Source organism: Panthera leo, chromosome E3 (genome assembly GCF_018350215.1).
Source record: "Panthera leo isolate Ple1 chromosome E3, P.leo_Ple1_pat1.1, whole genome shotgun sequence".
NCBI classification, from domain to species: domain Eukaryota; kingdom Metazoa; phylum Chordata; class Mammalia; order Carnivora; family Felidae; genus Panthera; species Panthera leo.
The window spans coordinates 15577023-15603326 of record NC_056694.1 but is presented as its reverse complement, the minus strand read 5'-3'; the positions used below and the strand labels follow the sequence as shown (position 1 = coordinate 15603326).

The following is a 26304-nucleotide window of genomic DNA, read 5'->3' as shown; positions in this document are numbered from 1 at the left end:
ATCTCATTTTATTTATTTATTTTTAAATGTTTATTTTTCAGAGAGAGAGAGAGCAAGTGAGGGAAGGGCAGAGTGGGGTGGGGGGAGCAGACAGAGGATCTGAAGTGGGCTCCACGCTGACAGCAGGAAGCTTGATGAGGGGCTTGAACTCACGAACCATGAGATTATGACCTGAGCCAAAGTCAGCTGCTTAACCAACTGAGCCACTCAGGCATCTCTCATTTTGTTTTTTAAAAATGTAACAGCTTTGGGGTGCCTGGCTGGTTCAGTTCATAGAGCATGTGACTCTTGATCTTGGGGTTGTGGGTTTGAGCCCCATGTTGGGTATACAGATTACTTAAAAATAAAATCTTTAATAAAAGTAACAGCTTTACTGAGATATAATTCATCCCCTATTTAAAGTACACAATTCGGGGCGCCTGGGTGGCTCAGTCGGTTAGGCGTCCGACTTCGACTCAGGTCATGATCTTGAGATCTGTGAGTTCGAGCTCCGCGTCGGGCTCTGGGCTGATGGCTCGGAGCCTGGAGCCTGCTTCCGATTCTGTGTCTCCCTCTCTCTCTGCCCCTCCCCCGTTCATGCTCTGTCTCTCTCTGTCTCAAAAATAAATAAACGTTAAAAAATATATATTTAAAAAAAAATAAAGTACACAATTCAATGGTTCTTAGTATATGCACAACACTGTGTAACCATCACACAATCAATTTTAGGACATTTTCATCAATTGCCCCAAAGGAACCCCATATCCATTAGCAGTCACTTCCCATTTTCCTCAGCCTCCTCAGCCCAAGACATTTACTAATCTACTTGCTGTTGCTTTGGATTTACCTATTTTGGACATTTTTCTATAAATGGACTCATATGTTATGGGGTCTTTGTGAATATTTTCTTTCACTGAGCATAATATTTTCAAGATTCATCCACATTGTAGCACATATCAGAACTTCATTCCTTTTTTTTTTTTTTTTTTTTTTGAGAGAGAGAGATAGAGAAGAGAGCAAGTGGGAGAGAGGCAGAGAGAGAGGGAGACAGAATCCCAAGCAAGCTCTGCCATGTCAGCGCAGAGCCTGATGTGGGGCTCGAACTCATGAACGGTGAGATAATGACCTGAACCAAAATCAAACGTCAGAGGCTTAACCGACTGAGCTACTCAGGCACCCTAGTACTTCACTCTTTTTTATGGCTGGATAATATTTCATTGTATGGATATACTAAATTTTGTTTATTAATCAGTTGATGGACATTTGGGTTCTTGTCACTTTATCAGCTATTATGAATAATGTTGCTATGAGCATTCATGTACAAGTTTTTGTGTGGCCTCACATGAACACACCTGCAACTCTCTGATACATATTCTATAGATCTCATTCTGCAGGTAGCAAAACATTCCAATATGGTAGACAGGAATTTTGAACAAAGATGTTAGATTCCTGAGCCCATGCTTTTTGCAATCTATGTTCTGTCCTTCAAGAAGAGGATATAAAGCAATCAAAGCATTTATTTCAGGGAGACATGGAGTCCACTGAAGTTGAAGTTGTGCTCTGAATTTCAAGGAAGCAGATCAGGCTTATAAAAGCAAAAGCCACAAGGTTACATAACTTTTTTTTTTTTTTAATATTATGATTGTTGCTAGCAGACCTTAAACTTAAAATCTAATGCATGATTTACTTTTTAGCTACCAGGTGTTAACATTTTCTCTTTCAGTCCAAAGTGGAAGGATGAATGGGAGGAGACAGTGGAGTTGACACTGACAAGTTGCAATTGACAAAAGTCCAAAGTTCAATGGACAAAAGTAAAACGTTTGAGGTATTCCCAGAATTGCACTAGGCAAAAAATTTCCTCAATGTGCTCTAGACTCTATTGACAGTGACCCTTTGGCAATGCTTACTTCATTTTGAATCTTGTTCCACAGTTTATAGAAGTGAAATAATTGCTTTGACAGAACCTGGTATGGATATGTCAGTTCCTAACTGACATAAACATGAACTCTTAATTTTCAGGTGGGAAATGTCAGCCCTCTCCACAACGTTTGTCTTCCCTTTGCCTCTTCTCCAATCCCAGCTTTCACTTCTTTCTCTCAAGTATCAGTTCCCCATCCCTATGGTTGGGACAGAATCTCCAGTCACTCACTTACACTTTTTGTGTGGAATGCAATATTGTGTGAATTTGATATCTGTTCTTGAGTTATATCTCCTATGAGATGAAAGCTCCTCCGCCAGCAGCGGCCAGAGCGGTGGTATCTGAAGCAGTGGACATGCAAAAAGAAGATTTCTTGGAAAAGCTCCTTTTCTTGTCCGGCGGCAGGGTTTCACCGATGAAGGCTGCCCACGTGGGGGTTAAGGCGGCGTGGTCCGCACCCCTTGCGCAGCTCCCCTCCAGCCAGGTCAAGTGCGCCGTTGCTAGGGCAACAACCCGTCCGGGCAGGTGGCTGCTCGGAGCCCTCTCGCGGAGCGAGCACACGCAGGGACGCAGAGGCGCCCGTCCGGCCGCGACGTCAGACCCATCCCGCCCTTCAACGCCTGCAAGACCCGGCGCTATTCCCAGTACCACCTCCCGCGGGCGGCAGCTAGGGAAACCCACCAATCACAGAAGCCGACACATCTCCCGGGCCGGGCGTGCGGCAACCAATCGTGGCACACTTGTGATCCCAGGCCCACCCGAGAGGCTGGCGGCAGGGGCTGAGGCAGCCACGGCGGGAGTCGCTGCTGAGGCGGCTGCGGGCGCGGGTCGCGTCGGCGCTGCTCCGCGGGGCCGGGCCGGGCTGGCAGCAGCTGGCGCCTGGCGGTGAAGGCGGGCTCCCGGGGCGGGTGGAATGGCCCCCACCTAGGGCAGTGGGAGAAGCGGCTGAGCGCAGGATGCTAACGAGGCGGCGCGGCGGCTCCTCACTCAACCCAGGTAAGGGGAACGCCGCGCTCCCTGTGGCCCGGCTCGGAGCGCCTCCCCGGCCCCGCTGCCTTCCCGCCGCCGCCCACATGGCTCCGGGCCCCGGGCGGCTCGGTCCTGACATCCCTTGGCTGCGCGTCACCTCCTGCCCGCACGTCTCCCCATCTCCCTGCGGGCAGTTGTCCAGCCCCGCCCCCCGAGCGCGGCGCCCCTCGCCCTGGCCTGCCGGCTCCTGCACCCACACCCGCTCCCCTTCCCCCAGCGCCTGCGTTTCCCGGTCTCCGCTTCGCCGTCCTCCGCCTCGTCCCCGCCGTGGTCATCCCCCCGCCGCCCCCTCCCCTCTCCGTCCCCTCCCCTTTCGTAGCGCTGGCACCGTTTCCCAGCCCCTGCAGTCCTTTGGGGCGCCTTCCCGGGATGAGACCCACCTCCCCACCCCACCCCTCGCCCGCCGCCCATCCCGCCGGGATCAGATCAGACTTTTGCCTTCACTTGTACCCCGGCTTCGCTTCCACAGACTCACCCTCATGCCTGCCCCATATTGCCGTGTCCTCCGTACCTTCCAGTCGCCCCCCATCCCCCCCCCCCCCCCCATGCCCCTGGGTTTTGCTCTTTTGCTCTCAGATGCCTTCCTTTCCCAACTCGCCTCTTTTTCCCTCACTTTCATCAGCCACGGTCACTAACACTTCTTTTCCTTTACACTTGAACCTTCAGACACCCTAATACCCTCCTGAACGCCAGATCCGTGGTTTGAACATCATAATTCGTCTTTCAATGACCTGCACGCATAACATGTAAAGTGTCTTGCCCAGAGCCTGGCACACAGTAGGCCTGCCACATAGTGGATGCTCACGCGTGTTAGTCTCTGCCTCCTTCAGGTCTCTGTACTCTCCAGATGGTCGTAGCAAGAGGTTCAGTATCCGGAGGGATTCTTGCCACTCCTTGAAGAGTGGTGCGGTAGATGGCAGGACAAATTAGTGAACTCCGAGTGTGAGAAAGAGATTAAATCGTCAATTATTTACTCACTGTATATATTCAGTAAAAAAAAAAAACAAAAACAAACAAACAAAAAAAAAACAACCCTGAATTCTGCAATCTTTGTGTTAAGTATTGTTTTATATTAATTGGCTTTGTAAATGATTCTTAGGGAGCCTCAAATACAATCACTCCCTTATCACCTCCCACCTTCAATCAGCAGTGTTTGCCTACTAGCCAGAATACAGCGTTGTATGTAAGAAGTATTTCACTTGTTTCTCTCTCAGTTGGATAGTCCAATCCTGCAATGAATTTTCATCCTTTAAGAGCTTAGAGGAATCAGGTTTAGAATTTTGGGAATCAGCTCTTGAAGGGATCAAAAATGCTTAGGAGTGAAAGTTCTGACAAGTGCTGTAGGAGTGAAAGTAATTATCCCTCACTTTCCCAAACACTCTTTCTGGCAACCCAAGGAAGTAGCTACAGCCTTGTCTTTTTTTTTTTTTTTTTTTTTTTTTTCTTTCTTTCTTTTTTAAGAGTGAAATAAAAATGTAACTTTTTAGAAGTATAAAAACAGTGTTACTGGCTTCAAGCCATTCTTGCTGCATGTGCTCTGATGGTCTCCAAGTCAGGATGAATCAAACAGTTGGTTTTTTCTGCTCCTAGGATCTCCAGAGCAGACTGGAGAAAATCATGTAAGTGAGCTGCTGATGCTGTTCTAAACTTCTGGATTCTGACTTTACTCTCACTGGCTGGAGATGCTTTGACTTTCCCCTAGGCTAATCTTATGTACTAAAACCTAAATGGCTGTTTGTAGATTTTTACCATTCTCCTCTCGGTGTCCTACTGGATGTTTTTCGTTGCTTATTTTGCAATAAGCAGAAAATTCACAGAAGAAATTGGTGAACTTCAGCCCTGACTACTAAAATTCTATCATTTTTCTGTGTGCCTATGCCTATCTGATTTCTGATCTCCTTTCCTTTTATCAAAGAAGGGTCCTCCTTTCTAAAACTAACATCTTTGATCTCTGCATTGTCATTTTTTACCTCAGCCTGCATACATGCTCAGATTTCCACCTTCCAAAACAAAAACAAAAACCTTCCCTTGACGCTTCCCTCTTTTTCATTTTCTCCGATTAACATGATATTCACTAGAGTTTCGGTTTATGTTCTTTTCTCTAATTTCCTTGTGTGATTATACCTCCTTTCATGGCTTCAAATAGTGCTGTATTTATGGTTTTCAAAGATGTGTATTCGGTCCCCATTTTTCTTGAATTTCAAGTGTTCTTTATTTTCATTTGTCTATTGGAAAGCTAAACTTGGATAGTGAATGCTCCAAACTTGGTTATCTTTTCCTTTCCCTTCCCTTTACTCACATAGCCCCCTCAAGCACATATAAACATTTCTTGTTCCGTTTTAGGCCTTCATCCTAGAAACCTTAGAATCCTCTTCTCTCCTCACAGTAACTCTGTTATAGCTCATATTGTTTCTACTTGAAATCTTTTTCTTTCCTCATTGCCAGAAGATTGGTTGAAGCCTGGGTTATGTTTTTCTCAAATGGAGTTGGTCATTTTTAACCCAGGCACTACTTTATGAAACCACCTGGATAGCTTTTAAAGGGTAAGGATGAGGGGATGCAGGCTTCCACAGAGATTCTGATTCAGTCGATTTGCTCTGGGACCAGACATTGTCATTTAAAAAATGCTTCCTGGGGTACCTGGGTGGCTCAGTTGGTTAAGTGCTGGACTCTTGGTTTCAGCTCAGGTCATGATTTCGTGGTTCTGAGCTCCATGTCAGGCTCCGTGTTGATGGTGCACAGCCTGCTTGGGATTCTCCCTCTCTGCCTCTCCCCTGCTCTCTCTCTCAAAAAAAAAAATTTTTTTTTTAAGTTTATTTATTCTTGAGATAGAGTAAGACAGAGCATGAGCAGGGGAGGGGAAGAGAGAAGGGGAGACACAGAATCCGAAGCAGGCTCCAGACTCTGAGCTGTCAGCACAGAGCCCGATGCAGGGCTCAAACCCATGAACCGCGAGATCATGACCTGAGCCAAAGCCAGACGCTTAACCGACTGAGCCACCCAGGTGCCCCCCCCAACCCCGCTCAAAATAAATAAACTTAAAAAAATTTTTTTTAATTAAAAAAAAAAACATGTTTCCCATGTGACTGTAATGTGCAGCTAGGGTGGAGAACTAGGGGGAGAGCTTAAGAGGAACTGATAGAACCCTGAGGAACTATAGTATTTAACTATAATACTATAGTATTTAAAAATCAGCATAAATGTCACTTTGTTGGCGTGGTTAGTTGCTTGCTTTCCTGGCACTTGGTAGACATACCTATTATAGTACATATCATTTTATTTAAATTATTGCTCGTGGGCCCATTTTTCTCATGACTAGGAGTTCCTTGAGGTCTAGGATCACGCCTGAAGGTAAGCTATGTCTCTTCTACACTACTCACAACACTTCTGACACCAAATATGGGGGCTTTCCCTTTACAATTCTCCGACCCTCCAAACACCAACTGGTGTTCTATAATTTAACCCAATTATGGCACCACCTACCTAGAGTTAGTGCAGATCCCACACATTAAGACTTTAGCCTCTGCCTGTCCTCCTCCCCCCCCCCCCCCCCCCCCCCCCCCCCCCCGCCACATGCCAGTCCCAGGTCATGACCTGTACTTCGGTCTAACTGGCTGTAAACTGGGGCTTCCCACAACCCAGGTCAGTTATTTGCTATAATGGCTCACAGAACTCTGGGAAGCTCTTACTTAACCATTACCTGCTCATTAGAAAGGATATAACTCAGGAACAGCAAATGGAAGAGATACCTAAGGCATCTCTTGTGGGAAGGGGTATGGGACCTCCATGAACTTCCATGCCTTCTCTGGGGGCACCATCCGGGCACATCCATGTGTTCACCAATCCAGAAGGTCTCTGAATCCCTTCAGTTAGAGTTTATGGAGGCTTCATTATGTAGGCATAATCATTGGTCGATGGGGATAAACTCTATCTGCAGCCCCTTTCCCCCATTCTGAGGTCAGGGGTTGGTTCTTCTGGCAACCAGCCCCCATCCCCCAAGATATGGTTGAAAGGGGCTTATTATGAATAACAAAAGATGCTCCTCCAACCCCATCAAGAAATTCCAAAGGTTTTAGGAGCTCTGTGCCAGGAGCCAGGGATGAGGACCTAATATATACTCTGTTATGTGATTCTTATATCACAGTATGGTAGTACCTTATTTATTTTTTTGTCACTGCCTTGTACAGTACTTAGTATATTTTACAAACTTGATAAAAAATTAGTTCAGTGAATCAGTTGGTAAATAATGTGAAACAGATCTTGAATTTACAGTTTTGCAAGATGACCATCTGTTTCTTTCTTGGCTGCTTAACAGGTCACTAGTCATACTTGCATAGTCATTCTTGTTTAAAAAAAACCACACACACACACTCTTTATAAATTAGAGTGGATTAAGATAAATATTATTTGCTCTTAGGATTTGGCTTTTAAGATGGTTAAGCTGTTACATGATTATAGAGGTTCATTCAGGACTTCCTCTTTAGGAGATACTATTTCTGGGGCGCCTGGGTGGCTCAGTCGGTTAAGCGTCCGACTTCAGCTCAGGTCATGATCTTGCGGTCCGTGAGTTCGAGCCTCGCGTCGGCTCTGGGCTGATGGCTCAGAGCCTGGAGCTTGCTTCTGATTCTGTGTCTCCCTCTCTCTCTGCCCCTCCCCGTTCATGCTGTGTCTCTCTCTGTCTCAAAAATAAATAAACGTTAAAAAAAAAAATAAAAAAAAAATAGACTTTATGGATGGTTGAGACATAATGTATCTTCCATCTTTTTTAAACAAATAGCTCTGATTTTAGGTTCATAAGCTTTGGATTTTTCAAGTAGAACAGAACTGTTAAATTGATAAAAGATCTTGAATAGTGGCAGAACTATTTCTTTTTAAGAGAATTAAGGAAATAGGGAAGCCATCTACATATATGAATCTCATTGGCATTGGTGATGGTGAGGGGGAAATCGGTAATTCCCAAATATTTAGTTACTATTATAAGAAAAACTTGTAATTGCTCATATAATGGTACTTGTATACTTTGTAATAAGTTAGAATTAATATTTAAACAATAGAGTTGTCTTCTTTTGTTCTTTAGTTTTCTTAAGATTTTCTTGCTATTTCTGTTTGTAGAATTTGTGATGGACAGTTCTTTACTTTTAGCACTTGAAAATATTGTGCCACTTCCTTGACACCTCCATGATTTCAGATGAGAAACCCTCTATCATTGGAATTCGTGTTTCCCTACAGGTGACGTATCCTTTCTCCCTGGTTGCTTTAAAGGTTTTTTCTTTGTCTTTAGTTTTCATAAGTGTAAGTATGATATATCTTGGCATGAATTTGTTTGAGTTTATCCTATTTGCAGTTCTTTTAGGTTTTTGAACTGTTAAGTTCATGAGTTTTGCCAAATTTTGGATGTTTCAGCCATTTTTGGAATAATTTATTAGCACTGTTCTCTTTCTCCTTTCTTTCTTTGTGAGAATACAAATCTTAGAACTTTTGTGATTGTCCTACAGTGTGGGAGGCATTATTTTTTTCTCTTTTGTTTAGATCTTTTCACTTTCATTGTGCTACTTCCAGTTTCAGCTTGACTCATTTTTGCCTCTGTTGTATTCATTCTGCGATTGAGCCCATCTAGTGACTTTTTGTGTTGGTTATGTTATTTTGCAGTTCTGTAATTTCCATTTGGTTCTTTTCTGTATCTTCTTTTTTAAGATTTTTTATTTTGTTGTTTGTTTCAGTTGTATAGCTCAATGCTCATTAAAACATGATGGCTGCTTTAAAATTCTTGTCAGGTGGGGCGCCTGGGTGGCTCAGTCAGTTAAGCCTCTGACTCTTCATTCTGGCTTAGGTCAAGATCTCACATCATGAGTTGGAGCCCTGAGTCAGGCTCTGTGTTGACAGAACAGAGCCTACTTGGGATTTTTCTCTCTGGCCCTCCCCCACTTGTGCTCTTGCTTTCTTTTTTTCTCTCTCTCTCAAAATAAATAAACTTAAAAAAAAGTTTAAAAAAATTCAGATCCTTGTCAGGTAATTCTAACATCTGATTCATGTGTGGTATTAGTGTTTGTTAATTGTCTTTTATTTATTCAAGCTGTGTTTTCCTGGTTCGTGGTATGATGATTGGCTTTTTATTGTATCCTAGACATTTTTGATGTTTTGTTGGAGACTCTGGATCCTATTAAAATTTTCTGTTTTAGTAAGCAGTCACCCTAAGAGGTTTAGTGTGTAGGTCTTAGCCTACTTTTTTTTTGGTAACAACTTGAGTTATAAATCACATACCATACGTTTGCCCATTTAAGTTACAAGATTTTTTAGTATATTTACAGAGTTGTGCATTCATTACTACAATCAATTTTAGAACATTTTCATTACCCCACAGAGAAACTGTGCACTCCTTACTTGTCACCCCCCAACTGTCCCATTTATTATCCCCTCCATCTCTAAGAAATTACTGATCTATTTTCTGGCTCTGTAGATTTGCCTATTCTAGACATTTCATGTAAATGTAAAAATATAATATGTACTCTTTTGTTACTGGTTCACTTAGCTTAAGGTTTACAGTGTTCTTCCATGTTGTAGAATGTACCGGTATTTGTTTCTTTTTATTGCTGAATAATATTCCATTTTATGGACATACCATTTTTTTTTTATTCATTAATCAGTTAATAGGTGTTCAGATTGTTTCCACTTTTGGCTCTTATCAGTAATGCTGCTATGAATATTTTTGTACAAGTTTTTGTGTGGACATGAATTGCTGGGTCATATGGTAACTCTAGAACTCTAAGTGTAACATTTTGAGCAATTGCCAGACTGTTTTCCAAAGTGGCTGCCCTATTTCATATTTCTGCCAGCAATGTATGAATGTTCCAATTTCTCAAAGTCCTCCTTAACACTTGTTCCCTGACTCTTTGATTATAGCCATCCTAATGGGTGAAGTAATACTTTGGGGCTCCAGTTGCATTTCCCTGATGGGTAATGATGATGAGCATCTTTTCATGTGCTTTCTGGCTATTTGTATATATTTAGAGAAATCTCTATTCCTTTGCCTATTTTAAAATTAAGTAGTCTTTTTATTGTTGTGGGATTTCTTTATAATTCTAGATACTTACCAGTTATATGATTTGCAAATACAAATATCCCATTCTTTGGGTGTCATTTAACTTTCTTGATGGTACCCTTCGAAGCACAAAGGTGTTTAATTTTGATGAAGTTCAATTTATCATTTTTCTTTTTGTTGCTTGTGGTTTTTGTTTTGTTTTGTTTTGTTTTGTTGTTAGGCTCCATGCCCAATGCGGGCCTTATGACCCCAAGATCAAGAGTTGCATGCTCCACCTACTGAGCCACCCAGGCGCACCCTTTAGGTTTCATATTTAAGAAACCATTGCCTGATTCAAGGTCATGAAAATTTAATCTTATGTTTTCTTCCAAGAGTGTTATAGTTTTAGCTCTTACATTTAGGTGTTTGTTCTTTTTTTGTGAATTTTGTATATGGTGTGAGATACGGGTCTAACTTTATCTTTTTGCTTATAGATATTTGGTTATCTCAGTACCATGTGTTGAAAAAAACCTATTCTTTCCCACTTTTAATTGTCTTGGCACTCTTACCCAGTTGGAATTTGGTAGGGATTGCATGGAACCTGTAGATCAATTTGAGGAATATTGCTATCTTAACAGTATTAGCCTTCCAGTCCAAGAACATGAAATGTGTTTTCATTTATTTAGATCTTAAATTTCTTTCAATAACATATATAATCTCTTCTAGTTTTCCATGTTCAAGTCTTGCATTTTTTGGTAAAATTTGTTACTTAATATTTTATTCTTCTGATGCTATTGCAAATGGAATTGTTTTCTTAATTCCATTTTTGTATTGTTATTGTTAGCACATAGAAACACAGTTGAGGGGTGCCTGAGTGGTTGAGTCAGTTGACCATCTGACTCTTAATTTTGGCTCAGGTCATGATCTCAGGGTCATGGGCTCCACGCTGGATGTGAAGCCTGCTTAAGATTCTCTCTCTCTCTCTCTCTCTCTCTCTCTCTCTCTCTCTCTCTCTGCCCCTCCCCTGCCCAAAGAAATACAGTTGAGTTCTGTACATTAGTCCTGTATCTTGCAACCATCCTGAACTCATTTAACAGTTCAGGATTTAAAAAATCCTAGTAACTCATTAAAAAAACTATAATCTGATAGTTTTTTTAATGAGTTATTAGGATTTTTTAAAAAATATTTATGAGGGAGAGAGAAAGAGAGAGAGAGAGAGAGAGAGAGAGAGCATGTGCATGCATGAGGGGGGAGGGGGCAGAAAGAGAGGGAGACAGAATCCCAAGCAGGCTCCATGCTGCCAGCAAAGAGCCCGATGTAGGGCTTGAACCCACAAAGCACAAGATCACGATCTGAGCTGAAATCAAGAGTTGGACGCTTAACCAACTGAGTCACCCAGGCACCCCAAATGAGTTATTAGGATTTTATATATACATGATATGTCATCTCTGATGAGAGATAGTCTTACTTCTTCCTTCTAATCTGGATGCTTTTAAATTTATTTTTCTTGGCCTTGGCTAGAACCTGCTGTACAGCAGACATCCAGTCTTGTTGCTGATCTTAGGGGGTAATCATGAAGTGTGAAGTTAGCTGTGGGTTCTTAGATGTCCTTTTTCATGTTGATGATGTTCTCTTCTATTTCTGACTTATTCCTTGTGTTTAGCATGAAAGAGTGTTGGATTTTGTCAAGTGCTTTTTCAGTGCCTATTGAGATGATTGTGTGGTTTTTGTCATTTATTTTATTAATATGGTGTATGACATTACTTGATTTTCATATGTTGAAACAATCTTACATGACTGGGACAATCCACCTTTGGTCATGGTTTGTGATCCTTTATATATGTTTCTGGATTTGGTTTGTTGGCATTTGGCTCAGTTTTTGCATGTATATAGATAAATACATCTTTGTAGTTTTCTTGTAGTGTCTTTAGTTTTGGAATCAAGGAAAACTGGCCTCATAGAATAAATTGGGAAGTGTTTGCATTTCTTCTATATTTTGGAAGAGTTTTAAGGATTGGTGTTCATTCGTAAGGTTTGGTAGTATCCACTAGTGAAGTCATTTGATCTTAGACTTTTCTTTGTGGAAAGCTTTGATTACTAATTCAAATCTTTTTACTTGTTACAGCTTGATTCAGAGAATTTCTTTGTGAATTGATTTTAGTACTTTGTGTCTTCAAGGAACTTGTCTACTTCATGTAGTTACCTAATTTGTTAGATTACAATTGTTTATAGTATTCTGTATAATTCTTTAGAATATTTTTTATTTATGTAAGGTTGGTAGTAATTACTGATTTTAGTAATTTGAGTCTTCTTTTTTGTTCTTGTTAAATCTAACTAAATGATTAATTCTGTTGATCTTTTCAAAGAACCAACTTTTTATTCTGTTGATTTTCTTTATTCTTTGTTCTCTATTGTATTTGTTTCACTGTAGTCTAATTAATTCCTTCTGTCTACTGGCTTTGGATTTAAGTTACTCTTCATTTTCTGGTTTCTTAAGGTTAACAGGTTGTTGATTTGAGATCCTTTTAACTTTTAAAGTTTTAAACTTTTAAGATTTTATTTTTTAAATTTACATATAATTGACATATTGTGTAAGTTTAGGGTGTGCAACATATTGATCTGAGATTTATTTTTAATATAGGTATTTACAGCTATAATTTTGCTTATCGCATAGCTCTTGGTGCTTTTGCTACATCCCATAAGTTTTGTGTTTTTTTATCTCAGTATTTCCTAACTTACTTTGGTATTTCTTCTTTGGCTCATTGGTTATTTAGGAGAGTGTTTTTATGTATGTATTGTTGCTTACTGTTGCAGCCTGCAGTCTTGTAGGTGTTTGCTGAGTCTACTTGGCAAATCTCTTTACTTGATCTTTCGTCTGATTGTTTTATCCATTATCAAAAATAGTATAATGAATTCTCCAAATATTATTGTTGAATTGTCTGTTTCTCCCTTCAGTGCTGTCAATTTTTGCCTCTTGTGTTTGGAAATTCTATTTTTAGGTGTATGTGTATTTATAATTGTAACTTCTTTATGGATATCAGGTCTTATAAAGTGCCTGTTGTTGCTAGTAACAAATTTTATCTTAAAGTGCATCACATGTGATGTTAGTTTAGCTACTCCGGAGACTTTTGGTTATGGCGCATGGTATATCTTTTCCCTCCTTTTGCTTTCAGCCCATTTGGTCATTGAAACTAAAGTATATCTTTTAGGAAACATATGTTTGAATGACTTTTTAAAAAAGTTTTTATTCAAATTCCAGTTAGTTAACATACAACGTAGTATTCGTTTCAGGTGTATGATATAGTGACTCACCACTTCCATACAATACCCATTGCTCATCACAAGTGCACCCTATAATTCCCGTCACCTATTTATTTTTATTTTTTGGGAGAAAGCATGAGTGGGGGCAGGACAGAGAGAGAGGGGGACAGAGGATCTGAAGCAGGCTCTGCATTGACAGCAGTGAGCACGATGTGGGGCTTGAACTCACAAACCGTGAGATCATGCCTGAGCCAAGGTCAGATGCTCAACCGACTGAGCCACCCAGGTGCCCCTCCCCATCACTTACTTAACCCATTCCCCCATCCGCTTCCCCTTTGGTAACCGTCAGTTTGCTGTCTATAGTTAAGAGTCTCTTTCTTGGTTTGTCTGCCTCTCTCTCTCTTTTTTCCTTTGCTTGTTTGTTTTGTTTCTTAAATTCCACACAGGAGGGAAATCATATGTTTCTTGCTTTCTCTGACTAACTTACTTCACTTAGCATAATACTGTCTAGGTCCATCCATGTCATTGCAAATGGCAAGATTTCATTCTTTTTTATGGCTGAGTAATACTCCATTGTATAGATATACCACATCTTTATCCATTCATCAGTCGATGGTCACTTGGACTGTTTCCATAATTTGGTTATTGTAGATAATGCTGCTGTAAACATCAGGGTGCGTGTATTCCTTTGAATTAGTATTTTTGTATTGTTTGGGTAACTGCCTTGTATTGTGATTACTGGATTGTAGGGTAGCTCTGTTTTTGTTTTGTTTTTTATCTTTTTGAGGAACCTCCATATTGTTTTCCAGAGTGGCTACGCAAGTTTGCATTTCCACCAATAGTACAAGAGGGTTCCCCTTTCTCTACATTGTCACAAACACCTGTTGTTTCTTGTGTTGTTGATTTTAGCTGAAAGGTGTGAAGTGTAGTTTTTTTGTTTTGTGTTGTTTCATTTGAGAGAGTTCCTGAAGGTGGGGAGGAGCTCACCCGATGCAGTACTTGAACTCATGAACCGTGAGATCATGACCTGAGCCGAAGTCAGATGCTTAACTGACTGAGCCACCCAGGCGCCCAGGTATAGTTTTGATTTGATTTTCCCAGATGATGAGTGATGTTGAGCGTCTTTTCATGTGTCTGCTGGCCAACTGTATGTCTTCTTTGTAAAAATGACTATTCATGTCTCCTGCTGATTTTTGAATTGAATTATTCATTTTTTGGGTGTTGAGCTTTATAAATTCTTTATATACTTTGGATACTAACCCATTATTGGATATGTCATTTGCAGATATCTTCTCTGGTTCCTTAGGTTGCCTTTTAGTTTTGTTGACTATTTTCTTCACTTTGCAGAAGCTTTTTATTTTGATGAAGTCCCAATAGTTTATTTTTGCTTTTGTTTCCCTTGCCTCAGCAGATCTCTCTAGAAACAAGTTGCTACAGCTGATGTCCAAGAGGTTCCTGCCTATGTTCTCCTCTAGGATTTTATGGTTTCAAGTCTTACATTTAGGTCTTTCATCTATTTTGATTTTATTTTTGTGTTTGGTATAAGAAAGTGGTCCAGTTTCAATCTTTTGCGTGTTGCTGTCCAGTTTTCCTAACTCCGTTTGTTGAAGAAACTGTCTTTTTCCCTATTGGATATTCTTTCCTGCTTTGTTGAAGATTAATTGACCATATAGCTGTGCGTTCATTTTTGGGTTTTCGATTCTGTTCCAATGATCTATGTGTCCATTTATGTGCCAGTACAACAAAAATAAAAAGCTCTATGGTCTCCATTGAGGGTGATATTATCAGTGGTTTTTATATATATGCCCTTTGTTATGTTGAGGGATGTTCCTTCTAAACCTACTTTGTTGAGGGTTTTTATCATGAATGGATATTGTACTTTGTCAGATGTTTTTTTCTGCATCTATTGAAATGATCATATGGTTCTTATCCTTTTTTTTATTAATGCGATGTGTCACGTTGATCAATTTGTGAGTATTGAACTGGTGTTGCAACCCAGGAGTAAATCCTACTTGATTGTGGTGAATTATTTTGAAATGTATTATTGGATTTGGTTTGCTAGTATTTTATTTATTTATTTTTAATTAAAAAAAATTTTTTTATGTTTATTTATTTTTGAGAGAGACAGAGACAGAATGCGAGTGGGTTGGGGCAGAGAGAGAGGAGGCACAGAATCTGAAGCAGGCTGCAGGCTCCAAGCTGTCAGCACAGAGCCTGACATGGGGCTCGAACTCACGAGCTGTGAGATCATGACCTGAGCCGAAGTCTGACGCTCAACCAACTGAGCCACCCAGGCACCCCAGTTTGCTAGTATTTTATTAAAAATTTTGCATCCGTGTTTATCAGGGATATTGGCTTGTAGTTCTCTTTAGTGGAGTCTTTCTCTGGTTTTGGTATCAGGGCAATGCTGCCCTCATAGAATGAGTTTGGAAGTTTTCCTTTTTCTTTCTTTTTTTTTTTTTTTTTTAATAGTTTGAGAAGAATAGGTATGAATTTTTCTTTAAATGTTTGGTATAATTCCACTGTGAAGCTGCCCTGGACTTCTGTTTCTTGGGAATTTTTTTGATTACTGATTCAATTTCTTTGCTGGTTATCAGTCTGCTCAACTTTTCTATTTCTTCCTGTGGTAGTTTTGGTAGTTTATATATTTCTAGGAATTTACCTATTTCTTCCAGTTTGTCCAATTTATTGGCATATAGTTTTTCATAATATTCTCTTATAATTGCTTGTATTTATGTGATGTTGGTTGTTATTTCTCCTCCCTTACTGTGGTTTTATTTATTTGGGTTCATTCTCTTTTCTTTTTTTTTTTTTTTTTTTTTTTTTAATTTTTTTTTTCAACGTTTTTTATTTATTTTTGGGACAGAGAGAGACAGAGCGTGAACGGGGGAGGGGCAGAGAGAGAGGGAGACACAGAATCGGAAACAGGCTCCAGGCTCTGAGCCATCAGCCCAGAGCCTGACGCGGGGCTCGAACTCACGGACCGCGAGATCGTGACCTGGCTGAAGTCGGACGCTTAACCGACTGCGCCACCCAGGCGCCCCTCTCTTTTCTTTTTGATAAGCCTAGTTAAGAGATGCAAGCAGAACTGGGTGAGTGTGTGTGTGTAGGGGGGTGTTGGAGCCAGGGAGTGATGAAAGAAGAGGCTAGGGGCAGGTAAGAGCTGGATCTGGAAGGATTTTATAGGTTATGGCGAGGATTTTGTTTTGAGAGAAGTAAAGGGCTTGAAAGGTTTTAAGCAGGGGAGTGTCATAAGTATATTTGCATCTTAGATTACTTCTGAAACAGGATATTGAATGAACTGACTGAAGGTCAGAGAGTATCAGTTATTAGGCTATGGAGTTATGCAAGTGAGAAAATATGAGGGTGAGGATTAAAGCCATGTCAGGAGGGGAAGAAGAGAGAGGGAGAATAGATTCAAGAGACATGAAGCGAGAAAAATTGACAGGACTTCACAAGTTACCATGGAGAAGTTAAGGGAGAAACTACGTAAAGTCTCCCAGATATTTATCTTGGGCATCTAAGAGGAATCGGCTCATTCACCAGTAGAAGAAATAGAAGAGGGGGAGAAATTTACTAGGGAAGATGTGTTCCATTTGGTCTTCTTAAATTTGACTGCCAATGGAACATCTAGATAGAGTTGAGTTGTGCTTTGGCCTTTGAATGATCAGGTTGAGATTTGGGATGCAGGCTTTGGTTGAAAATAGAGTTGAGAGGCATCAGAATGTAAGTAGAGGATAGCTGTAGATGAAGGAAGGTGAGTGTGGGAATGTGGATGAGGGAACCCAGCACCATAAATTAAACAATTGTCAGTGTTCTGTGATGTTTGCTTTTGAAACATATCAAATTTGTGTACATAGTTGAGGCTGTTTTTCCCTGGGCTTTCTATTTTGTTCCACCAATGAATCTTAATACCATAAGTTATAATAGTTTTGTTAATACTTTAATATTTGTGTGTATTCTTTCCCAAACTCTTGGAAAAACTATTTTTTCTATGTGCTATAAATTTTGTAGATTCAGCTTAAAAAGTCCTGTTGGGATAATGATTGAAATTGCAAAATTTTTTATGACTTCCAGATTACTTTGTTTGTGTTTATTTGTATCTCCTTGCTTCATTTTTGACATTTGTTGAAAATTTGCTTTGTTTCAGATGACTCTAAAGGTATGTTACGGAGATTTGAGAAGATTTCACTAGGTGTTTATTATTCATCTGTATTTTCTTTGCTTTATATTTTATCTGATATTTATGCACTCACTGCATGATGATGTATTTTAATTTGTACTTTAAAGGAGCTTGTAATCTACTGAGGGTAAACTAACCACAATACAGTGCATGAGTGTGCAAACCAACATGTTGTTCCCAAGTGCCTGAGGTTACAGAACTTGGAACAATCTATTTTGGGGGCGAGGGAGATAGGAAAAGAACACTGAGGAGGTGTGTATAAAAGGGAGAATAGGGCATAACCTAGGAGGCAGCAGGATGAGTAGAGGGCAGGTATGGAGGTGTTTTGTGTGGAGTGAGAGTGGTCCTGAATGGGGCAGGCTGCATGGGAGGAGAGCTGGGAAGTGAAGTTGGAAGATGAGGAGGAGCCAGTGTATGAAGGGTGCCACAGGCCTGTGGTCTTTTTTTGTTTTTGTTTTTTTAAATGTTTTATTTTTATTTATTTTGAGAGAGAGAGAGAGAGAGAGAGAGAGAAAGAGAGATGAATCAAGTGGGGGAGGGGCAGAAAGAGGGAGAGAGAGAATCCCAAGCACGCTCTTCACTGTGACTGTGGAACCTCACACGGGGCTCGATCTCATGAACCATGAGATCATTACCTGAGCCAAAATCAAGAGTCAATTGCATAACGGACTGAACCACCCTGGTGCCCCCCCCCCTTTTTAATTATTGAAGTATAGTTGACATACAATGTTATATTAGTTTCAGATGTACAACATAGTAATTTTTTTAAAAGTTTTTATTCCAGTTAGTTAACACACAGTGTTGTATTAGTTTCAGGTGTACAGTGTAATGATTGAACAATCTATATATCACCCGTTCCTCATCAGGACAAATGTATTCCTTACTCCCCATCACCCATTTAACCCATCCCCCAACCATGTCCCCCTTGCTAACCATCAGTTTGTTCTCTATAATTAAGAGTCTGTTTCTTGATTTGTTTCTTTCTCTCTCTGTTTTTATCACAACATAGTGATTTGACAGTTCTATGAATTACTCAATATTTACAATGATAATGCTTATAATCACCATCCATTCCCATACAATGTTATTACAATATTATTGACTGTATTCTGTATGCTGTACTTTTTATCTCTGTGACTTATTTATTTTATAACTGGAAGTTTCTGCCTCTTGATTTCTTTCACCTATTTTGCCTATCTCCCAACCCCCTCCTCTCTGGCAACCACCAGTTTGTTCTCTGTATTTATGATCCTGTTTTTGTTTTTTTGTTCAATTATCTTTTTACATTCCATGTATAAGTGAAATTTTATGGTATTTATCTTCTGACTTATTTCACTTAGCATAATACCCTTTAGGTCCATCCACGTTGTTGTAGATGGCAAGATCTCATTCTATTTTATTTTAGGACTATTCCATCACACACACACACACACACACACACATACATACATACATACACACATACATACATACAGGGGTGGCTCAGTCGGTTTAAGTGTCAGACTCTTGATTTTGGCTCGGGTCATGATCTTACTGTTTGTGAGTTTGAGCTCCGCATCAGGCTCTGCACTGACAGTATGAAGCCTGCTTAGGATTCTCTGTCTCCCCTTCTCTCTCTCTGGCCTTCCCTGCTCACACACACACACAGACTCACTCTCTCTCTCTCTCTCTCTCTCTCTCTTTCTCTCTTTCTCTCTCTTTATTTCTTAAAATGCATAAACATTTTGGGGCGCCTGGGTGGCTCGGTCGGTTAAGTGTCTGACTTCAGCTCAGGTCATGATCTCACCGTTCATGAGTTCGAGCCCCGCGTCGGGTTCTGAGCTGACAGCTTGGGGACTGGAGCCTGCTTCGGATTCTGTGTCTCCCTTTCTCTCTGCCCCTCCCCCATTCATACTCTGTCTCTTTCTCTCAAAAACTGAATAAAAAGTTAAAAAAAATTTAAAAAATGCATAAACATTTTTTTAAATTAAAAAATATATTCAAACATGTATGTGCACACACATATATATACATACATGCACACATATATATGCACACACGTGGTATATATATCTTTTCCATTCATCTGTTGATGGACTCTTAGGTGGCTTTCATATTTTGTCTCTTATAAATAATGCTACAATAAACATAGGGGTGTATATATCTTTTTGAATTAATGTTTTCATTTTCTTTGGATAAATGCCCAGTAGTGGAATTACTGGATTTATATGGTATTCTACTTTTAATTTTTTTGAGGAACCTCCATTCTGTTTTCCACAGTGGTTGCACCTATTTACATTCCCAGTAATAGGGCATGAGGGTTCCCTTTTCTCCACATCCTCACTAACACTTGTTTCTTGTCTTTTTGGAATAGCCATTCTTATTGATGTGAGGTAATATCCCATTGTGGTTTTAATTTGCATTTCTCTGATGATTAGTGATGTTGAGCATCTTTTATGTGTTTGGTGGCCATCTGTATATCTTCTTTGGAAAAATGTCTACTCAGGTCCCCTGCCCATTTTGTGATAGTTTGTTCTTTTTGGTGTTGTATTGTATATGTTCCTTTTATATGTTGGGTATTAATCCCTTATTAGATATATCATTTGAAAATATCTTCTTCCATTCAGTGCATTACCTTTTTGTTTTGTTGATGGTTTCCTTTGCTTTTTATTAAAAAAAAAATATTTTTATTATAAAAAAAGCTTTTTATTTTGGTGTAATTCCAATAGTTTATTTTTGCTTTTTGTTTCCCTTACCTACAGAAACATATCCATGAATATGTTGTTGCTAAGGCTGATGTCCACAGGATAAATGCCTGTTTTTCTTTTAGAAGTTTTATGGTTTCAGGTCTCACATTTAGGTCTTTAATCTATTTTGAGTTTATTTTTGTGTATGGTGTAAGAAAGTGATTCAGTTTCATTCTTTTGCAGGTAGCTGTCCAGTTTTCCCATCACCACTTATTGAAGGCACTGTCTTTTCCCCCTACTGTATTCTTGCCTCCTTTGTCATAGTTTAATTGACCATGTAAGCATGGTTTTACTTCTGGGCTCTCTATCCTGTTGCATTGATCTGTGTGTCTGTTTTTGTGCCTGTACCATACTGTTTTATTAGCATAGCTTTATAGTATATCTTGAAATCTGAGATTTGTGATACCTCCAGCTTTGTTCCTCTCCTTCAAGGCTGCTTTAGCTCTTTGGGGTCTTTTGTGGTTCCATACAAATTTTAAGATTGTTCTAGTTTTGTGAAAAATACTATTAGTATTTTGATAAGGATTGCATTAAATCTGTAGATTGCTTTAGGTAGAATGGACATTTGAACAGTATTAGTTCTTCCAGTCCATGAGCATGGCTGTATCTTTACATCTGTGTTGTCTTCAGTTTCTTTCATCAATGTCTTATAGTTTTTAAAAAAAAATTTTTTTTTAACGTTTATTTATTTTTGAGACAGAGAGAGACAGAGCATGAACGGGGGAGGGTCAGAGAGAGGGAGACACAGAATCTGAAACAGACTCCAGGCTCTGAGCTGTCAGCACAGAGCCCGACGCGGGGCTCGAACCCACGGACCGCGAGATCATGACCTGAGCCGAAGTTGGCTGCTCAACCGACTGAGCCACCCAGGCGCCCCATTGTCTTATAGTTTTTAGAGTATAGGTCTTTCACTTCCTTGGTTAAATTTATTCTTTTTGATGTAATTATAAATGTGATTATTTTCTCTTCCTACTAATTGTTGTTAGTGTGGAGAAATGCTACAGTTTCTGTGTATTTTGTATTCTACAATTTTACTGAATTCATTTATTCTAATAGTTTTTTGAGGGAGTTGTTGGGGTTTTCTATATATAGTAACATGTCATCTGCAAATGGTGACAGTTTTACTTCTTTTTCACCAATTTTAATGCCTTTTATTTCTTTTTTTTTTGTCTGATGGCTGTGGCTAAGACTTCCAGTACTATGTTGAATAAACATGATGAGAGTAGAAATCTTTGACTTATTCCTGATCTTAGGGGAAAACGCTCAGTTTTTCACCATTGAGTATGATGTTAGCTTGGGTTTTTCACATTTGGCTTTTATTATGTTGTGGTATGTTCCTCTAGATCCACTTTGTCGGGAGTTTTCATCATTAATGGATGTTGTATTTTTTCAAATGCTTTTTCTGAATCTGTTGAGATGCTCATGTGGTTTTTATCCTTCCTCTTGTTAATGTAATATATCACATTTAAAATTTTGTGAATATTGAACCGTTTTACATCCCACTTGATTGTGATAAACGATTCTTTTACTGTGTTGTTGAATTCAGTTTGCTAATATATTGTTGATGATCTTTACATCTGTGTTCACTAGAGATATTGGCATGTAGTTTTCTCTTTTCGTAGTGTCTTTGCCTGGTTTTGGATCAGGGTAATGCTGGCCTTATAAAATGTATATGGGATCTTTTCTTTTCTCTACTATTTTTGGAATAGTTTGAGAAGAATAGGTGTTAAGTCTTCTTTAATCATTTGGTAGATTTCATCTGTGAAGCCATCATTTGGTGAGAGTTTTTGATCACTGATTCAGTTCAAATTTTCTACTTCTTCATCACTCAGTTTTGGAAGATTGTATGTTTCTAGGAATTTATCCATTTGTCCTAGGTTGTTTGTTTGGTTGACATAATTTTTCTTAGTAACTTCTTATAATCCTTTGTATTTTTGTGGTGTTTGTTGTTATTTCTTCTCTTTCATTTCTGATTTTATGTGTATGAGTTTTCCCTTTTTTTACTTGATGAGTCTGGCTAAAATGTTTATCAATTTTGTTTATTTTTTCAAAGAACTAGCTTTTTGTTTCATTGATCTTTTCTATTTTTTTTTTTTGTCTTGATTTCATTTATTTCTGGTGTTTATTATCTCATTCCTTATATTAACTTTGGGCTTTGTTTTTTTTTTTCCTAATTCTTTAGGTGTAAGTTTAGATTATTTGAGAATTTTCTTGTTTCTTGAGGTAGGCCTGTATTGCTGTAAATTTCCCTCTTAGAACTGCTTTTGCTGTGTTCCAAAGTTTTGGACCATTGTGTTTCCATTTTTATTTATCTCCCTGTAATTTTTATTTCCTCTGATTTTTTTCACTGACCTACTGGCCATTTGGTAGCATGTTGTTTACCCTCCCTGTGGTTGTATTTTTTCTAGTTTTTTCCTGTGATTGATTTCTAGTTTCATACCATTGTGGTTGGAAAAGATATTTGATTTTGTTTTAGTTTTTTAACATTTATTGAGACTTGTTTTGAGGCCTAATGTGATCTATCCTGGAGAATGTTCCATATGCACTTGAAAAGAATGCGTGTGTCCTGCTGTCTTTGGATGGAATGTCCTGTATATACCTGTAAGTCTATCTGGGCTAATATATCATTCAAAGCCACTGGGTTTCGTTGTTGTTGTTGTTGTTGTTGTTGTTGTTGTTTTAATTGATTTTTTTGCCTGTATGATCCATTGACGTATGGGGAGTGTTAAAGTCCCCTACTAGTTTTGTGTTACTCTCAGTGTCTCCCTTTAGGTCTGTTAATATTTGTTTTCCTTTTTTTTTTTTTTTTTTAAGAAATAACTTTTTGAAAAAAAAATTTCAGGTTTATTTATTTTTTGGGGGAGGTGGGTGGGGGCAGAGATAGAGGGAGAAAGAGAATCCCAAGCAGGTTCCACACTGTCAGCACAGAGCCTGATATGGGGCTTGAACTCACAAATCATGAGATGATGACCTGAGCTAAAACCAATAGTCGGACACTTAATTGACTGAGCCACCCAGGACCCCAATATTTGCTTTCTTATTTAGGTGCTTCAGTGTGGGATGCATGGATACTTAAAATTGCTATATACTCTTGTGGGATTGATCCCTTCATCATTATGCAATGTCTTTCTTTGTCTCTTGCTACAGTGTTTCTTTTACAGTCTCATTTGTCTTATATATCTATCCCAGCTTTTTTTCCCCGCCCACTTCCATTTGCATGGAACATCTTTTTCCATCTCTTCACTTTTAGTCTGTATGTGTCTTTAGGTCTGAAGTGAGTCTCTTGTAGGCAGCATATAGATAGATCTTGTAGTTTTCTCTGTTCCTGTTTATTCTTGCTGTCTTCCCTTGTAGTTTGATGGCTGTCTTTAGCGTTATACTTGGATTTCTTTCTCTTTTTTTGTGTGTATCTGTCATAGGTTTTGGAGTTGTGGCTGCCATTGGGTTCATATATAACGTCTTATGTGTATAGTAATCTATATCACATTAATTGTAGCTTAAGTTTGACCATTCTGAAAACACTAAATTTACTACTTCCTCCATGTTTCATGTATATGGCATGTATTTACATCTTTACTAATATTTTATCTTTTCAAAGATAAAGTAGTTTTCAGATAACCATTGTGAAAGCACTAAACTTACTACTCCCTCCGTTTTTCATGTATATGGCATATTTTACATCTTTACATCTTTTACTAATTTCTGTAGATATGATTGATTTTGCTACTTTTGTGGTTCAGCCTCCATACTGATTTAATAAGTGATCAATCTACTCCTCTTATTATGTCTGTATTTACCTGTGAAATTTTTCTTTTCTTAGTTTTCTTAATTCTGATTATAGCCTTTTCTTTCCCTTCAAAGCATTCCCTTTAATATTTCTTGTAAGGCTGGTTTAGTGGTGATGAACTTCTTTAACTTTCGTTTTTCTCTCATTATCTCTCTTTCAATTCTACATTATAACCTTGCCAGGTATTCTTGGTTGTAGGTTTTTTCCTTTCAGCATTTGGAATATATCATGTCACTCCCTTCTGGCCTGCAAAGTTCCTGCTAAAAAATCAGCTGATTGCCTTATGGGGTTTCCTTTGTATGTAACTGTTTACTTTTCTTTTCTTTCTTTTAATATTCTCTTTTAATTTTTGCCATTTTAATTATTATGTGCCTTGGTGTGAACTTCCTTGGGTTCATTTTGTTTCAAGCTCCTGTTCTTTAAAAGCCCTGTTATATACATTATCCACTTGACTCCACTTCCAGCAGCACTGTGGGAAAAAAAGACAACTTGCAGGTATTCTTCTATATTTTTGCATTTTTTCTCTAGTCTTACTTCTTTTTATAACTTATACTGTGTGTGAAAGAGTTTGATTATCATCATCCGCATTTAAGGGATGAAGAAACTGGTGCTCAGTGATTTAACTAGTTGTATAGGTTTTTAAAAAAGTGGATTTCAGACTAGAGCCCAGGTCTTCTAAAACACTAGGCTTAAAAATTTTTTTTACATTAATTCAATGCTATCTATCATCTTTTCTCTTTTTAATTCTAAAAGTTAGGAGATTAGTAGAAAAATTGTGTAACTGAATTAGAGTATGTAATTTGAGCAAATTTGCTTTTTGTGTATGTGTTCCCTCTCCAGGGTAGTTTAAATAGATGAGAAACATGAGTGAAGAATCTGGAAGAAGAATGGTTAGTTTACAATGACCCTCTGATATGCAGATCTGAGAAAGTTGGAATTTGGCAACTTAAACTTTCTATTTTGTTTTACTTCATTTAACCATTTATTATGAAAATTTTCAATCATATCCAAAAATAGAAAATTATATTGAATCCTCAAGTACCCATCACTCAGCTTCAGGTTATTAACTCACGGGACCTGATTTCATATATAATTCCTCTCCCTACTCACACATCTACATTCAGATATTTTTGAAGCAATTCCTAGACATTTTATTTAATTTGAACCATTGAAAATGTTATATGTGAGTTTAACTTGTGCTCTTATGTCTATTGTCATAGGCATTTGGTCCAGTTCTTAGTATTTGACCAGCTCTTTTCCTTCCTGACTATGGGATTTATTGAAAACAAAATTCCAATACACATCTTCTTTAGGAAGATGGTTCCCAGTAAAAGATCGTCAGCTGCATGTACTGTATTTTTTTTTGCCATTTGCCACTTGTTGTCAGTGGTTCTTGTGGCAGACCCCAATGGGTAGCTAGAAAAAGGTGTTCCCATTTGGCATGCTATGAGCTGACATAAAAATTGGTCTTACAACAATGGTTTGTTTATTAGAAGTTTCTGCTGAATGGCAAAGCTATAATTCAAATTAACCCCTGGACACATATTAATTGGCAGGTTTGAACACATGATAAAATTATGTTTCCTTTTGCTAAAAATCTTAGAGAATGGAGAAACCCACTATAGAACCGACTCTAGACAGCAGGCAAAGTAGAATTGGCTGTTGCTATTTGCTACATTGGTTGATATCATGAATAGGCATAGGAAGAAAGGAGCTAATAAGTAACAATGTAAAAAAGGTTTTAAGGGAATGTTACTTTAATTTGGACATTTGCTCATCATCTCTTTGGACCTAGTATGTGGCCACCTTCCTGATTCTTAAAGCAGGGTGTGATGAATGTACTAATGAGTGCATGTGCCTGGGCCTGTGTGTGTGCACTGAGTTTTGGCACAGCCTGATTACCGACCTGAATACCTATTTCTGTTGTCTGAGAACTGTTTTGATTAGAAATCTCTATAAAATTTGCAGAGATCTGAGTAGGGAAGAATAGTGTCACACTCTTTTCTTCTCTAGAGCATTATTTCTGGGATTCTTTCATTTGGCTTGCTGAGAAAGAGCAGTCCTATTAATAGTGATTTTTCAGATATGTTTGTTGCAGTGTTTAATGCTTTTTCTTTCCCCTGGAGATGAAAACAAGATGAAACTTTTTAGTGTTCCCTCCAGCTCAGCCTTAGCTCTGTAAGTGTCCTAGTTGAGAAAATATTGATACTGCTTATTTGAAAATACAGCAAAATAGAGTTTAAGGTAATGGACAAAGGCTGGTGTGTGTGTGTGTGTGTGTGTGTGTGTGTGTGCGCGCGCGTGTGTGCACAGTGATTGACTGGTCAGTCAGACCAGCTTTTGCTCTACTTTCTATTTAAATTATAGGGCTACGTTTTTTTGTTTTTTTTTTTCTTTAATTTA

General features: G+C 38.8%; 1 protein-coding gene across 3 annotated transcripts in view; it reads left to right on the top strand.

The window, feature by feature from the left end:
- The first annotated feature begins 2581 nt into the window (after positions 1-2581).
- TPST1 (tyrosylprotein sulfotransferase 1) overlaps positions 2582-26304 on the top strand; it is a 159839-nt gene continuing 136116 nt past the window's right edge. The window contains exon 1 of one of the 3 annotated variants that reach the window (XM_042922362.1): positions 2582-2893. The gene's annotated coding sequence lies outside the window, so the exon portion shown is untranslated. Of the gene's footprint in view, positions 2894-8042; positions 8156-26304 lie in introns of those variants that run through there. The other 2 variants (XM_042922365.1, XM_042922364.1) reach the window with 2 other exon arrangements.